Genomic DNA, 12,350 nt, shown 5'->3' with positions numbered 1-12,350 from the left:
TTATAAATTCAATGAGACCTAGAGAGGAGAGTTGATGAGGTGTATATATATGTACATGTATATATAGGTAATATGCAAAATTCACACCTATTATATATATTTAAAGTAGATTCCGATTGATGATAGAGCTCCGTTAGATGGCGAGAGCTCACGGTTGGCCTTCTCCTTTGCTCATGTGCAACGTATTTCATGTCTCTTGTTCATTTATCATATTGTCGATATCGATAACGATTGAATAAAGCAATAAAAGAAATGAGAGAAAAAAAATTATTTATAGAATTAAAAGAATTTTAAAAAATATCTACTGTATATAATCACATATTTTCAATGCTTATAAATTCAATGAGACCGAGAGAGAAGAGTTGATGAGGTGTAAATATACATATGTATATATACGTAATATGCAAAATTCACATAATAATCATACAACAAAAAATTCGTAAAATAGTCTATAATGATTTTCCAACATAAATAATTCTTATAATAAAATTCACATAAACATTAATAAACATTTCCTTTGCCAGCCCTAACCATTAATGTGGATATGCAAAGATACTGAAGGAAAAAATAAAAGAAAAAAGAGGAGAGCTATTCACCAAAACAAAAAAAAAAAAGAAGAAGGAGAGCTAATATAATCATTCATCTTTGACAAATAGTTGAACCTCCACACCACATATAAATGCAAAAACATGGGCATTAAAGCTAGTACCTCATTGATACCATATATGTGGAACATTAGTGTAATAGTAATAAACCAAGTGGTATCAGAGCCATTTTAATGATGCATGCATAAATTCTCTATTCATGCTTTAAAATCGAGGCATTGCTCCGGCTTATCCAAAAAGGAAAAAAAATAAAATTGAGGCAATGCATAATCCAACTCTATTTTCTTGGTCTCAGTCAGTAATGGTCTTGATAGACCCATCAATAGTATGGGGCTCGCAGTTACAAGAAAAATCCATTTCGATAATTTGCTGGGCATTGAGGGAGAGAATTCTTTTATTTATTATTATTATTATTATTATTTTATTATTATTATTATTATTATGATTTTCTTTTTCCTTTTTTAGGTTGGGTGACTATTATGATTTCAATACAGTGCACAACCATATGATCCAATTCTACCAATATTTGGAAAATCTTTTGGGTATAAAAATATCACTTGAAAATATAATGATTTCCTAGGGGCATTTCCTTGAACAGTTATGTTTCACATACTTAAAAGGAGAAAGAACTCTGAGGCGGCTTCAACCCCAAGATTGAATGGTGTGATTAAAATTAGACAAAGTAACAGAGAATGTCACATTCACATTCTCTCAGTTGAGGAGATCCTTCTCAACTGAGAGAGAGGAACTTCTTACATCATAATCATTGTATAGCTCTTCTTTGAAAAGCCCGGTAATCACAAAGGAATCAGATAAGATGTTTCTCCATTTTAGCAACCAAACCTATAGATTTTTTAAGATGAACTCTACTAGTGATTTGCTTCGAGTATATCTCTCGAATAAATATGAGGGTATTATGAGAATATTAAAATATATGTGGAAGTATTTTAAGAAGTGAAATGTGAATAAATAAATTGATGAGATACGCACTTTTATATTTAGTATTAGTATATATATACATATATAGATTGAGCTCATCCATGCCTATATTGGCGGGACGTCACATAAGAAGACCACCCAACTTATAAGCATTATAAACAATTTTTCTTATTTTTCAAGCAACCACACTGATTTAGTTTAAGATTAACCGTCGGTTCCAGTACTAAACTGACGCAGCGGAACCTAAATTGCGATCCGTTGATTTGCGCACGAATACCAGACAACAACATTCTATCACCTGTTAATTCTGGGAATACCAGGAATAGGTATCAAACTCGAAAACAAATCCGAAATTGGAAGAAAGAGCACGGTAGCTCTACAACTTTATTGATAAATCCGAAATTCAACTCCTTCAATCCTAGGGTTGTACAAAGCTTAAATATGTCTTAAAAATGCTTAAATTGCATAAAAAACATAAACTTTTCTAAAATTGTAAAAACGTCCTAAATAACATAAATTGCCTGTTTGAGACTCTAATTGATGGAATTTGTCTTAAATATTGAAAAATCACGGCGAAGTAGCGAGTTTTGCTCCGAATGCCGTTTTCTTCGAAATAGGGTTGTCAGATCCTATTTTTCTCCAGGTACCGACTTGCCGCGTCTTCTACCGCATCATTCTCCCCTGGCCCATATACGATACCCCGTTCAAATGTAGTGTGTTCCATAACCACAACCAGACAGGGCACGAGGTTGAAAATTGTCACGACCCGAAAATTCAGCAGAGTTTCCCCTATATTTCCTCGATATCCAATATCACATAAACTATCCATATAGAACCTGCTTTTCATAATTTCCCAATATATAACCAATTCAGCAAGTTCTCACACACACACACACACACATATATATATATTTTTTCCCAAGAAACCACCTCACTCAACCAACTAATCAAAAATTTCGGATCGTAACATATTCAGTACATTTTATACAAAATGAATATTTATTAATTAAGGTCCCTACCTAGTCCTTCGAGCTAATCCCCGATGTCCAAAAAGTTCTCCTGTGATGCTAGTCTAGTTCCTAGCTCATCTGAAAAAAAATATATGCAGAATGTGAGCTGCATCTTAGTGAATACTATATTCCAAAGTAAAATGACATTATTAAATAAATATTTAATTGCAAATAACTAAATATTCAAATAACTAATATCATCACATCTAATCCAACGATCAGCTAATACATACACTATATATATATATATACACAAACTATAATAATAATTATATCTAATATAATAACTAAATTTAAGTTCTACTAACCAATTCACACAACCCTTCCAACCGTTTCTCTAATACCCAATACCACATAAACATTAAACATCCATTCATTAGCATTTCATAGCAATTCACAATACAATCAATTGACAGATCAAACTCTAGCAACAACACGGTTTTCATAGAACAATTACAGACAATCTCAACAATCATCACATTTCCAACAATCTCCACAAACAACACATCTCCAACAATCATACAAGTCAAACAATATACAACACAAACCAATCAATATAGCTATAGGGTTGCATTTCCTCGCAATAGAGTTGTGACGGTACCGTGACCCCGCACTCATATCCACAAATTCCTCATTTCCTTTCTCATAAGCGGGGGTTGCCCATTATCCTCCGGCAGTAGGAGTTTAAGCGTCCATTTTATATCTCGCCGGATCAGCGGTCCAGGCATCCCTTTTTGTATCCCGCCGGATCAGCGATGTAGGCGTCCATTTTTGTATCCCGCCGGATCAGCGGTCTAGGCGTCCATTTTTGTATCCCGCCGGATCAGCGGTCTAGGCATCCTATTTATATACCGCCGGATCAGCGGTCCCATGGGTATAATCACATAACAATCACAAACATAAACAATTGCAACCATGCCATCGCACCTCATATATAACCATACACAAGTACAATTTCAATCACATTACAATGGTATCATATTATCATCACATATCTCATACACAATCAACATATACAATCACACTGCATATCTCAAATCAAAATAAACCTAAAAGGGCAATATCTGTCAAATCAATTCATACAATATAGCAAGACCGATTTCTTAATCTCTAACTATCACAATATTCTTCCTAAATAATTTATATAACTATAATACATCATTTTACAAGATAATAGAGTATTCACATAATATATATATATATATATCATTTCACAATGGAATAAAGTACTCACCGGTAACTCCCATTAATAAATCACCAAGTTCAAGTTTTCGAGATACATGGCTTTTGTATACTCCATCCCTGACAGATATTAAATTTAACAAGAAACCAATTTATAAGCACATAACAAGTTCTCTAATTCACACTAGGATCACCACATTGATTAACACTCATTATCGTAAAGAATTACATCCTATATCATAATCTCTATCATAATTAGCTCAATCAAATTGTATAAAAATCAAACTCCCTCTCAAGGATGAAGATACTCAAGTCTTATGAAACCGACTTAATCGATACCAAGCACATGCATTTCAGTATGTAAATTGTCTTTAAGTTATCTGAAAATGAAAACAGAAAACCAAGGATATGTTTCAGCTCTCCCGAGACCCAAAACCGACAATTTTCATTTATTTCCAAAAATACATCGTATACTGATATTTCCAGAAAAATCCCATAAAATTACTGAAAATAGGAAATTGAAATACGAGTCATTAGGCGTAAAAATCAGTAAAAACGGAGATCGGAGCGTGTCAAACGAGCCTCCCGAAGTTGCTGGTGCGGGCTGTTGCAGAACAGTCCCGGACTGTGCAATAGCCCAATTTCGGGGGTTCAGTTCTCCTTCTATAAAACTCCGAATACCACCATCTCAGAGTCTTTGGAAAGCTTATAGCGTGGGCTATGTTTTAGAAACAAACGGCGTGTCAAAACATGTAGAAATCAATTCAAAAATGCAGGTCGAAGTTGACGTTTCGTTATGATTTTCAGAAATTTAAAATTGCGATAACTTTCAAACCGTATAACGAAATCCAATTCCGTAAAAAGTTACGCCATTCAAATGATCAGAGGAGTGTAACCATATCAAATTTTCGAACTAATAACATCTACACATCAAGCAGCCATTAACGAGTCTCAACCAAACTTTCTCTCATTTCTCACATTCAATACTGCAACATTGAGCTAGAGCGAAGAAAAACCGACTCAATTCGTATGTAGACCAATGAATAGGAATGTCGAAGGTAAGGAGAATACACTGACATCAAGAGCCCAAGCCTAGCTCTCTCTTTCTCTTTCCTCTGTTCCATTTCTACCCGCACCAGTCTTCATTTAGGTAAGAGAAATAACGGGGCTTAAGCCCGGTTCGGAAGCTCCCCGAAGCTGTCCCTCTCTTCGCCTTCCTCTTCAGCTCGCTCGGCCTTCTCTCTCTTCTCTCTCTCTCTCGTATGCTCTGTTTCCTCTGTTTTCGTCTCTCTTCCAGCCGAACAATACAGAAAAGAAAGAAAAAGAAAGGGAAAGGCGGTGGAGATGGGGTGCTTGGGGAATTGAGGGCCACGTGGGCCCCTTTCCTACCCATATTTTTTTCTTCTCTCCAGCGTATGTTTATAATGCGTGTGTATATATATATATATAAACATATGTAAGTATACTTATGCATGTTTTAAAAAAAATTTATCGGGTCTCACAATTTTCCGACCTGTTGACAATATCATTGTTTGAGTCATAAGGATCAACAGTAAACATCAGAAGAAAATCTGCATCTCTGCTCCTTGAGTATCTTTCAAAGGTTATACTAACAATTTTGCTAATTATCTCGACCAAAGTATTGATAAAGTTGATCGACTTTAGTCATTAGAGGTAACAAGAATCTCTAAGTTTACAGAAGACATTCTACTAAACGCAGATGTAAAGGAATTAACGATTCCCATGGACCATGCAAGAAGTTGTGTCTAATGGAAGACAGTCCATATGGTCAAGCAGCCAGGCTGTTTCTCATATGCGCCGGTGCTCCGCCTCAGTGGTGCTGTTGGCGTAGGCATGGTCTGAAAAGCTGCACATGCGCTGGTCGTCGTAAAAGGATGGTTGGACTTGTTGATACTGAACCACTGGAGATATCGGGATGGTACCACCGGACATATTGAAGCTCTGAATTGAACAGTCGTCCCAAACAATTAGTGGCGGCATCAATGTAGTGGCACTGTGTCCAGGAGATGGGGCCGTGCCATTGGTTGAACAGTGGCCACTGGCTGAAACTCCGGTCTGATGGATTGTGTAAGGTCTTGAGTAGGTGCAGGTGGGACCAGACCTGGGTGAGGGGCAGTGGGTCCTCCGACAGATCTAAAGAGTTCCTCCTGAAGATGTGCATGGGGTGTGTTTGGCGGCATGGGCTGTATCTGAGTCTGACCACATACGTCGAAGCTCGGCCTGGAGTCTGCTGGGGCTGCCATGACGAGCATCTCATCAAGACGGCGTTCTGCCTGTCCAACAAACAAAGATCACTTATCAACTAAATTTATCCTCAAAACTTACAGCATAAAATACATTTGGCTCAAAGTAAGGTCTTGCAACAGCATAATTTCTGCTTTCATTATGATAATAATCAGTTGAAATTCTTTCTAATTAACGAACATCAATCGTATTGTGCAAGAGATGGGGCCGTACCATTGGTAGAACAGTGGGCACTGGCTGAAACTCCGGTCTGATGGATTGTGTAAGCTCTTGAATAGGTGCAGGTGGGACCAGTGCCTGGTGTGTGATGGCGGGTCCTCCGATGGATCTGACGAGTGGGGCAGGTCCTCCAAACTGAAGAGCCGGGTGTGGGATGGCAGGCCGTACCATTGGTTGAACAGTGAGCACTGGCTGAAACTCCGGTCTGATGGATTGCGTAAGCTCTTGAATAGGCGCAGGTGGGACCAGAGCCGGGCGTGTGATGGCGGGTCCTCTGGCAGATCTGAAGATTTCCTCCTGAGGATATGCATTGGGTGTGTTTGGCGCCATGGGCTGCATCTGAGTATGTCCTCCACCTACATCGAAGCTCGGCCTGGAGAAAGCCGGAGCTGCCATCACGAGCATCTGATTAAGATGGTGTTGCACCTGTCCAAACAAACAGGATCACTTATTAACTAATTTATCCTCAAAACTGACAGCATAAACTCCATTTGGTTCAAAGTAAGGTCTTGCAACAGCATAATTTCTGCTTTCCATATAATAATAATCAGTTGGAATAATCTTTAACGAAGATTAATAGTATTGTGCGGGAGATGGGGCCGGACCATTGGTTGAGCAGTGGGCGATGGCTGAAACTCCTGTGTGATGGATTGTGTATGCGGTGTTGTATTGGCGCAGCTGAGACCAGAGGCGGGCACGGGATGGCTGGTTCTCTGATGGATCTGTGGAGTTCCTCCTGAAGATGTGCAATTGGGTGTATTTGGCGCCATGTTCCAGCTGACAGGCGGAGTGGGCTGCATCTGATGAGTCTGAACACATGCACCGAAGCTCAGCCTAGGGACTGTTGGGAACCCCATCCCGGGCATCTGATGAAGATGGTGTTGCTCGTGCTCCTGTTCTGCATGGGACTGCACCACGGTGGGTGCTGCCCCTCGTTGGGATAGTTGGGACCGCTTCCGGGCTCTGAGGTTTTCCCGGATCAACTGCTTGAGTCTGACCTCGTCCTCCTTTTGAAGGATTGTGTCGTTGATGCTCTTCCTCTTCGTCTCTCCCTTTTGCTGTTGCCGTTTGTAGTACTTTTGGGCATGGCTTGCAAGTTCGCTTGTATTCTTATTTGTCAGGAAATACGTCGAAATTATCTCCCATTTCTTATTCTTCCATTTTTTTGGCAGGGTAGCGAAGTAGCGCAATCCCAGCAAGAATATCCTGCTTGTCAAGAATATTAATTTGTCACAAAGCACGGATCAATATATATATATATATATATATATGAATTTATTATATTAGAGCCAGTAATTGATGTATACCGAAGAATGGGCAACAAAATTATCCCGGTATATGAACTAGTAATTAAAAGAAAATAAATATATAAAGAACGCTCGGGTAATAAAAGAAAATAAATATATAAAGAACGCTCGGGTAATATTAGAAGAAAATAGAAAATATCACTACGTGACTTGCGTACTTGTGATCATCCTCAGTCCAGGAGACCGTTTTCTTCCTCTCGGGCTTCTGGTCCACCAGATCGCCAACTGCTTCCTTCCTCTTGCGCTTCTGGCCCGCCTCACCTGAGGGTGGGATGATAGCTGACAGTCTGCGGTCTGCTTCTTCACCCTCGGTAACGGCTACTGGGATTGGTAATTCTTCGTCCAGAGAATGCCGCAGATCCTCCAGAGTCATGTCCTGAGTATTATTGTCATGGTTTAAGCCATCCAGATAATCATAGAGAGACATGCGACCGGCGGTGACAGCACGCGCAGACTCGAACATCTGACTGATGCTTACTTCGATGTCGTTGTCCATATTTATGTGTTTCCAAGAAAAACTGCTAGCACTCGATCTCAATTATAATCTCAAGATGGAGTAGTCGGTCGAGAATGCTCGAGCGATCAATCGGTATGTATGATGATGGGGAGTGTGTGTGTGTATTGCGGGATGTCCATTGGGTTCAGGTGGTCGGTACGTTTATATATACAGTGTTAATTAGGATCCGTAAAGATCAAGATTATGAAATATTAATTTGAGGGAGAGGATATAGGGATACGGTGGAATATGACTGAGAAGAACATCACTAGCTAGATTTTCGGGAGATTCGATCCAATGGTGAATCTAAGGAGGATTAGGAGGATCCAAATCACAACTGGTGTTCTGCAGCAGAGATTGAGAGAATATAGGGAATGTGGATGAAATGAAAATTACGCCAAAATTGATAAGACATTGCACTTATCAGACAACATATATATATGAGATGGACTCGTGTGTCAATATAGGGAATGTGGATGAAATGAAAATTATGCCAAAATTGATAGGACACTGCACTTATCAGACAACATATATATGAGATGGACTCGTGTGTCAGCTATACATAATATAAAGTGTCCATGAATTTTGTTTATTTGTTATTTTTATTGGCCAGAAATGGACATCAAGTGAAATATAAAATCGCTTCCTACAACTTCGAGCTTTGAGTTGAATGAGAGAAAGTCTATCACATAGATGGTTACAAGCATTGTGATATTTTCAAAGATAACCATCCCAATTAAAGTGCTTGGTTTTTCCGTAATGAAATGTGAGACCCTTCATATTTAAAAAAAAAAATTGCATACATAATCATATACATACATATACTTATATATGTATATTATATATCACGTTTATGTGGCTGGAAGAAGAAGAAGAAGAAGAAGAAGAAGAAGAAGAAGAAGAAGAAGAAGAAGAAGAAGAAGAAGAAGAAAAGGAGGTTTCAAAGGGCAAAATTGTTCTGCAGAAGAGATTGAGAGAATATAGGGAATGTGGATGAAATGAAAATTATGTCAAAATTGAAAAGACACTGCACGTATCAGACAACATAATATGAAGTGTCCATGAATTTTGTTTATTTGTTATTTTTATTGGCCAGAAAGAACATCAAGTATAATATAAAATCGCTCGCTACAACTTCAAGCTTTGAGTTCAATGAGAGAAAGTCTATCACATAGATGGTTACATGCACAATGATATTTTCAAAGATAACCATTCCAATTAAAGTGCTTGTTTTTTCCGTAATGAAAAGAGAAGGTTGAGCAAACCCTCTTAGAGGTTCTATAATATATTAGGCTAATATGCTCGAGATACTACATAATAATAAATAATATTATTAAATAGGTAATAATTTAAAAAATAATATTGGAAAAATATATTTATATGTCGAATATATTTTATTCTAATTCTTTATTTTGTTATTGTGTGCTGGGATGGTTGTTGGGGAACTTTCAAACCTCATCCATAGTTATTACAATATTGGAAAATTGGGATAAATATGTAAAAATTGAAAAATATTATTCTAAATTTTGAGAGATGAGAATTATTACTAATTAATGTGTCTAAAAGGAAAAAAACATTAAGTACTTGCGAGTAAAGTCATCACTGACTATCCAGATGGACATTTCTTTTCGAAGAGATACACAATTGTTTTATAAAATTGATGTAAACCACATTTGAAAGTATAAGCGAAATATTCTCATCAAAATTTCTCTCGTCTCACCTCCCCTCTCTACCCATCTCTTTCGAATCTCTGTTGCTCTCGGTCTACTGTAGAAGATTTAGAACAATATTATGTGATCCTTATAGTAACATACTATACTGAATTGTTTTGGTTAATGGATTGATTTTTCTTATTAAATCCTATGGATGATAATTCATTCTTCATATTGATTTCTTGCTGATCTTGGCCTGTTTGGGTGGAAATTATAGATAAGGTCGAATGGTGATCTCATGAGAGCGTTCAATTGACGGTTGTGATGGGAAGTTTGTTTTATAGTAGAATGTTCTATTCAAATATGATTTAGAGGTCTTGAATTGATGTGGTGAATGTTCAGAAGCCTCCAGTTAAGCTTCCTTAATAATGTTCAGATAAAATATATGTAATGAGCAAGTTGATATGAATTGAATTATACATGTGAGTTGGTGAGGTGAAGAATAATGACAACTGTTCAATTTGTATTAACTAAATATGGTTAGTGAATTCAATTATATATATAAATATGTATATATTGTTGTTAAGCTACTAAAGTTTTGGTATTGCTATTTTAGCTTAGACAAGTTATTATAAATTTGTATAAATAATATTGGGTAGGCAATGCTAGAGGATTACGCTTTGCTGTCTTGAGTTTCATGATGTTGTATTTCTTGTATAGAGTATTATTTGGCTATTGCTATTATTGTGATTATATATTTTTTGTCTTTTATGAATCTCTCATTTACCTTGAAATTGACAAGAACAATCAGGTTTGTTTAAATGAGAAATATAGAGATTGTTTTAAGTAGTTTTTGATATAGATGAGAAATGGATATGATGAATAAGATATATATATATATATATAATAATCGGGACTTATTGGAAATAATAGGCTCTAAAGGAGATTGTGGGAGGTACGAGAGGCCCGTAATGGTGCTATGTTAATTATTTTCTAAGTTTATGTTTGCAAATCATAGGAATCGAGGACTCTGAAGGTTCAACCCGGTGAGCTATCTTTCTGGGAGTTATCGATGAGTACTTCATTCCATTGTGAAATGATATATATTATATACTATATATATATATATATATATATATTATGTGAGTACTCTGTTCCCTTATGAAATGATGTAGTATAGTTATATAAATTATTGAAGAAGAATATTGTGATAGTTAGAGATTAAGAAATTGGTCTTGCTATATTGTGTGAATTAATTTAAGAGATGTTGCCTTTTATGTTTCATTTTAATTTGGGATATGCAGTGTGATTGTGAACGCTGATTGTGATGATAACTTGCTACCATTATACTGTGATTGAGATTGTGTTTGTCTATGATGATATATGAGGTGAGATGGCATGGTTGCAATTTGTGATTATTGTTTGATTATAGCCATGGGACCGCTGATCTGGCGGGATACAAAAAGGGACGCCTAGACCGCTGATCCGGCGGGATATAAAATGGACGCCTAGACTCCTACTGCCGGAGGATAATTGGCAGCCCCTGCTTATGAGACATGGATATTGGGAATTGAAGATGATATACATGAGATGTGCGGGGTCACGGTACCGTCTTAACTCTGTTGCGAGTAAATGCAATCTTATGGCTATATTGATTGGTTGTGTTGTATATTGTTTGTCTGGTATGATTGTTGGAGATGTGATGATTGTTGAGATTGCTGGACATGTGATGATTGTTGAGACTGTCTAAAGATGTTCTGTGAAAGCCGTGTGGTTGCTAGAGTTTGATATGTCAGGTGGTTGTATTGTGAAGTTCTATGGAATGCTAATGAATGGATATTTGATGTTTATATGATATAGGATATTAGAGAAATGGTTGGATTGGAAGTGATTATATTATTTATCTGAATATTTGGTTGTTTGCAATTAAATAATTATTTAATAATAAGTCATTTTGCTTTGGAATATAGTACTCACTGAGATGCAGCTCACACTCTGCATATATATTTTTTCAGATGAGCTAGGAGCTAGACTAGCAGCACAAGAGAACTTTTTGGAATATCGGGGATCAGCTCGGAGGACTAGGTAGGGATTTTAGTTATTTGATAAATATTCTTTTTGCATAGAATGTATTTGAATTTGTTACGACCTGAAACTTGTGTAGTTGGTTAGTGATGTGGTTGAAAAGAAAATTACTCTCTTTTGAGATGTATATATACATTAGAGCTTGCTCATTTGGTTTTATATTTTTTTGGGAATCTATTGAAAGCCAGTTTTAGGTGAATAGTTATGTGGTACTGGATATCGAGGAAATATAGGGAAAATCCAGCTAAAATTTCTGGTCGTGACAGAAAGCAATTTCCCAATGAGCAACTATGCTCCTAGAAGATAAAGGACAAGGCGATGAGACTGAAGACCATGTACAAGCAATTCACTGAACTGCTGAACCATATTGGAGTTGGATGGAGGAAGACAACAACACTATCAAGGCAAGTCCCGATGTATGAGATATGTTTATCAAGGTACAATCTTCGTTTGCCGACTTCGCATAACATTATATCGATCTTTTTCTTGTCTTTTGAGCATGAACTCGAATTCCTAATAATATCAATTGAGAAATATGACGAGTCTTTCAAGGTAAAATGTCGACTATATTATTGCTTCATTTTAATATA

At 36.9% G+C, this 12,350-nt stretch overlaps 1 long non-coding RNA gene across 1 annotated transcript; it reads right to left on the bottom strand.

Moving 5' to 3' along the window:
* Window positions 1–1,897: 1,897 nt before the first annotated feature.
* LOC116195202 lies at window positions 1,898–5,066 on the bottom strand. Its single transcript, XR_004154596.1, has 3 exons — window positions 4,814–5,066; window positions 3,789–3,856; window positions 1,898–2,632 (listed from the first exon to the last, which is right to left on the bottom strand). It is a non-coding gene; the product is annotated as an uncharacterized LOC116195202 (long non-coding RNA).
* Between the last annotated feature and the right edge of the window lie 7,284 nt (window positions 5,067–12,350).

Source organism: Punica granatum, chromosome 2 (genome assembly GCF_007655135.1).
Source record: "Punica granatum isolate Tunisia-2019 chromosome 2, ASM765513v2, whole genome shotgun sequence".
Classification (NCBI taxonomy): domain Eukaryota; kingdom Viridiplantae; phylum Streptophyta; class Magnoliopsida; order Myrtales; family Lythraceae; genus Punica; species Punica granatum.
The sequence above is the reverse complement of the archived record's forward strand: the minus strand, read 5'-3'. Positions and strand labels throughout refer to the sequence as shown.